At 43.9% G+C, this 5,429-nt stretch overlaps 1 long non-coding RNA gene across 1 annotated transcript; it reads left to right on the top strand.

Annotated features, from left to right (window-relative positions):
• LOC136292713 (uncharacterized) lies at positions 1-5,032 on the top strand. Its single transcript, XR_010721948.1, has 4 exons — positions 1-94; positions 269-365; positions 1,439-1,722; positions 4,397-5,032. It is a non-coding gene; the product is annotated as an uncharacterized lncRNA (long non-coding RNA).
• Positions 5,033-5,429: the final 397 nt, after the last annotated feature.

Consider the following 5,429-nt stretch of genomic DNA (forward strand, 5'->3'; position numbering starts at 1 on the left):
GCCATAAGGCCAGGCATGGTGGCAGTTATATTAGATCAGCTGGAGACGAGGAAGCTAAATTATGAAGGAGGCTGAATTATGAGGGACTATAAAGGTAAAGTTAAAATCGCATTTCCTGCAGAACTGCAAAGAGCTAGGACAAGGACTCTGGAAAGACGGCATAGCTAACTAACATTTTACTTACTGAATTACTTTAATGGCATTGTAAATCCTAGGTTAAATTTCTTCCTGAGTTTGTGTGTTTGTGTTTTTTTTTTTTCCCTCCAAGACTTCTCCTGTTTTAATTGATTAATAAGCCATTCTAGATGAAGATAACAAAGAAAACCTGCTATCTTGAATTGGCAGAACTTATTCATTAGTCCTAGGTAAGTCCTTAACTGGTGTTAACAAGAGTACCCTTTATCATCAACTACTGATTTTCGTTTCCTCCAGTGACTTTCTATCTGCTCTTTTTCATACAAGAGCAAAAAATATCTTAACAGCTATCCATGACACATATTTAACTAGATATGTATTATCAGTTTAGTGATCAGTGTTGGTTTACAATGGGAGGGTTAATCTTTCTTTCTTTCTTAAACATAAGACGAATAGTTTGTGTGAGAAACAGAAGGAAAAACAGGTTATCAGGACTTTCCAAAACAGTGAATTTGAAAGGCTGGGTGAAACAAATCAGGAAAAGGGTGTGTTAACCCTGCTAGAGGCAAGAGAGGAGGCTGTAGATGCTGGCTGCGAAAATCTCACTTATCTCACAGGTTTCACACTTCAAATGTCTTCCCTTTGTTTTGGTGTAAAATGAAGAGGGCAGGAATAAGACTTTAAAAAAATCACCCCAATATTGATTATTTTGTTAATTCACTGGTACTTTGTGGAAGATTAACCTGTTTTGTGTGGCTTTTCTTTTCTTAAAATACATCAGACTTCTGTATTTGCCAAGTAATTCTTTTCAAAAGAACAGCTACCTAGTATGGGCTAAGCGCAGCTGAGGTAAGGGTCAGGACAATTAGTTCGCTAGTATGAAACAAGAAATTTCATACTCTTCATATAAATATCACACAGTCAGATACTATAGACAAAGTGGGACTAGTACAACAGTGACAACTGTGGGTTCTGGAAGCTGCAAACTAGTTCACCACTAGAAAAAAAAGCACAAGAATAAAGGCATAATAGTGATTGAGTGGGTAATGATATTTATATATACGTACGTGTGTATATATAAATATATGTATGGGATGACTTATATTGAGCATATCTGAGAGATAGGTTGTAAGAGCTCTCCCAAACCAGGGTACTCCAATGCCTCAAGCACCCTATATCTTCTTGTGCTATGCACAGCACTGCTGATTTCTCTGCAGGTAGTCCACATTTCACAAATGCTTTAAGCATTCCAGCAACTGCAAAATAAAATCACAAATAAAATTTTTTTTTTTTTTTTTAATAGCCATGTTCTTCTAGTGGTGCCAGTGAAAGGACACGAGGCTACAGGCACAAATTGCAATACACAAAGTTTTCATTCAACTTAAGGGAAGAGCTTCTTTCATGGGAACAAGTTGCCCAGAGAGGCTGTGGAGTCACTGCTACTGAAGATATTCAAAGCTTGGCTGAACACAACCTGGAACAACTTGCTTTATTTGACCCCACTTTTGAGCTGGGGCTTGAACTTGAATTTATCTAGAGATCCCTTGCAATCTCAGCTCTGCTCTTCTGTGATCCAGTGAAACTGAGGTCAGTGTCTCCCATTCAGCTTAGTATTCTTTGCGATTAATTGAAACAAAACATGATTTTTCAAATTATCTTTGTATGCCATCAGTGCACAGGGTGGCAGTAACCTGCCTGCAGAACCTTCTGCTACTTACACTGATGTACCTCTTCACCCTAAAACAAGAACCCAGCACATACAATCCTCTGTAGTACTTCATGCCAAGTATATGTAAAAACTAAAAGCTGAAGGAAATTGAGAAGCATAAGAAATGTCTTTGAGAGCATGCATCTTGTCTTCTTTTTCCTTCCTCTCCTTTCTTCTCCTGCCTTCCTTTTCCTGTGCATGGTGCTGGGGGCTCAGGTAAATGCGGACAGCACTAGGTTTTTTTACAACACTACACCAAAAAGAAAAGAGGCGAGTTCTCAGCAACTGTAGCTTTCTAACTTGTCCAAATGATTTCTGTACAGAACTACTACACTGTTTGTGCTGGCTTTGAAGCTGCCACCTCTTTGAATCCTGAGGTTTTCCCTGCACATTGCGGTGCTAAGAAAAGCAGATGTGTGAGTCAGTTCAATCCAAAAGAAAGGAAGGCTTTGGGGACAGCAGAAGCTGGTTTTGTCAGGAGAAAACCCATGACATTTTGTTCTTTCAGTCAGGTGTGCTTGGCACCTGAAACTACTACCAGGAATTTTGCAGTGGCAAGAACAGAGAGTGGAGATAAAACAATGCTGGTGGGTGTGTGCATGTAAAAAGTAGAAATCTGGTTTCTGTAGACTGATGGTGGACTACAGTTTCCTGCAGCAGATTTTAAGGAAGAAGCCAGGGAATAACACTCCCACCCTTTCCCTCTCCCAATAAAACAGCTAATCTGAGGCATCTAGTGTTTACAGAGAATACTTATTCCTAAACACTTGTTACAGATGCTTAAAAATAACTTTTATTTCCAATGCTTTACATTTTTAAAATAAAACCTTTTTACCCCTTGCTTCTTGAATGTGTCTAGGAAACAAACTGGAGTTTTGAGCATGGGGAGAAAAATGGGATACATAGGGCAAGAAGACAAGAGATTATTAAGGGGATAAATTCTGCTGCTACTTGGATAGGGGACAAAGTTTTCTTTTAAACACCTTTTCACTGGACAGCTTTCACATCTTTATTTTTCCTTGTTGCTGTATTTTTGGCAGGCTGTTAATGGAAAATAATGTAAGTTAAGCAGATCATCTCATTCAGGATAAAGAGAACACAATTGAAAATGAGGTGGTTGTGATACTTACAAACTAGAAAGTGCCTTTCTGTCTGAAATTATGTAATTGCTTGCAGTAAAAAAAAAAAAAAAACCACAAAAATGAAACGAGATTGTGCAAGATTATTTAACTATTATCACTGACCTGAACCAAAAATTTTATCTCGATAAACAAGAGAGACTTGTGACTTTGTTCTTGTATTTGACAAACTAACAACAAAAAAACCCCTTCCCCCAAAATAATCCACTCAGGCATAGTGCCACTTGCTCTGATGGCAATGTCAGCTCTGGTGGGAACTCGAGCAGGACTGAGTGTATGTCTAACATGTAGATGACATTAATATTTTCTCTATGCAAGCTTAGAATATAAAGCATAACTGAGTGGTGTATTTCTCCTAAAAAAAATAGTGAAGTACACCATAATGACTCACCATTTTTTTTTATTACTTATAACTTTTACAGAGGGACTAGGGAGACTTCATTCTAATTTTGAAATCTTGTTCTTAGAAACTACAGAACCATTTTTCCCACGCTGGTACACTTGTCCTTCCATCTATAAACAGAGGGGCAGAATTTATATGTAGAGCTCCGGAAATCTCTTTACAGGATCTAAAAACAGCCTTTCAGTTTGTGAGAATTTTGTCATGATAAACTACATCTTGTAGTTTGTTAAAATGGGAGTGCTGAGTATGACTGGAGAGAAGGAAATTCCAGATCTCCACAAGTAAATTTGTTGCTATTTCTAATAGCTAATAGGAAAATATTTCCTAATCTCATCATTAGGGCAAAGCTCAGTATTGGTGTCTTGAGACTTGAACTAGACTAATTAGAAGAGCACTTGATGATGAGGTAGAAAAAGAAAGTATTTATTACCAGGAATCTTTTAGTTTTTTTATATCGTGGCAATTTGGGATATGGGCAAACAAAGCAATGGTGTACTGAGAAATGAAGGTTAAAATGGAATGTATTCTTGTAGCAGCCTTGGAAATACTTATGAGGCAAATCTGCACTTGTAGTTAACAAAAAAGAGGAAGGAAAGGTGATGTAACAGCTGGAAAAAAGGAGTGAGGAAGAGGAGATGATCTTGCCCTGAGTACAAAGGTCTGTGAGACTCTCACCTTCAGTGGTACTAGTTTACTTTGTACAATCCAAGACTTCCTTTTTAAAAAGATGTCCATGCTTGTAGAGCCACCAGCACATTAACGTCTGACTGAAAGGAACATATAGTCCTTCTGAAGGACTTATGGCTACCTGTAGAGAATATTTTACAATTACTCCATCTACGGCTCAGCATCTCCCAGTCATAACTCTTTCACATCTGCTTGTTCATATCAAGACAGGCAGCTGCTTCTTTGCAAATTCTGCTCCTGATTTATAGACCTACAGGCCTGACTCCTTCCAAAGGTAATAACCAAACGAATGCAATACACTCACGAGTGCTTTTCCCTCGGCAGTTCCGTGACAGGGTGAGGAAGGGATGTCCTGCAGCAGTTGGCACAAGGGGAAGGAAGCGGAGTGTGACCGGAGCGCGGAACTGCTGCATTTGCAAGGCACGGACTGTTGTGTTGCTGTTGGAAGGGTTCTGGGGAGCAACGGAGTTCAGGGACGGAGAGGTGTGTTAATAATTAGGGCAAATAGCTACACTTGATAGTTTAAATGAGGGGATCACTTCACGTACTGGACTTTTGTGCAGTGATTGAACTGCAATGCTTCCAATACTTATTGTAAACGCTGTTTCTCGCTAAGCTAGTTGATGCGCTCGGCCGCTGACCGCTCCGCCGGCCGCACCTTCAGGCCGGGCTGCGGGCGGCACCGAGCGCCGGCGCTCCGCAAGCCCCCGCCGTGTCCGGGCGCATCTCCAGCGCAAGGCTGCGGAAAGCACCGCGGGGAACACACCGCCCTCGAAAGGGAAAGAAAAGGAATAAAGGGAGGAGAGAGAAAAATTCCCACGTGCCAATAACAGCTCAACTGTAAAATTCAAACGTGCCGATCTTGCCCACGGCCCAAGGCTCGGCCGCGGCTCGGCGCTCGCCCGTCCGTCCGTCCCGCAGCTCATCCCTCGGCCGCGGGGCCGGCCGGTAAACCCCCGCCAGGCCGCCGCTGCGGGCCCCGAGCGCGGGCCCCTCCCGGGGACGCGGGCCCGGGACACGGCGCGCACCCGCCGGCGCAGCCGCGCCCCGCCCGTTAACGGTCGCGCGGCTACAGCGCCCCCTGGCGGCGCGCACCCGGCCACCCCCACCGAACGCGCACGGAGCGGCGGGGCCCGCGCGGCGCTTCCGTGCGGGGAGGGGCGGGGCGGAGACGGCGCCGCGAGCCAATTGGCTGCTCCCCGCCAGGAGGTGCGCCCCGCGCTCGCAGCGCTCCGTGATAGGACGGCGAGGCCGAGAGGGGGCGGGGCGCTGCGGCACGGCGCGCCCCCGTTGGCTGCTTCTCTCGCCTGGGCGCGGCGGGCGCTGCCATTGGCCACCTGGCGGCGGGGGGGCGAGT

Source organism: Chamaea fasciata, unplaced genomic scaffold (genome assembly GCF_029207755.1).
Source record: "Chamaea fasciata isolate MVZ Bird 193981 ecotype frontalis unplaced genomic scaffold, bChaFas1.0.hap1 SCAF_7, whole genome shotgun sequence".
In the NCBI taxonomy this organism is placed as follows: Eukaryota; Metazoa; Chordata; class Aves; order Passeriformes; family Sylviidae; genus Chamaea; species Chamaea fasciata.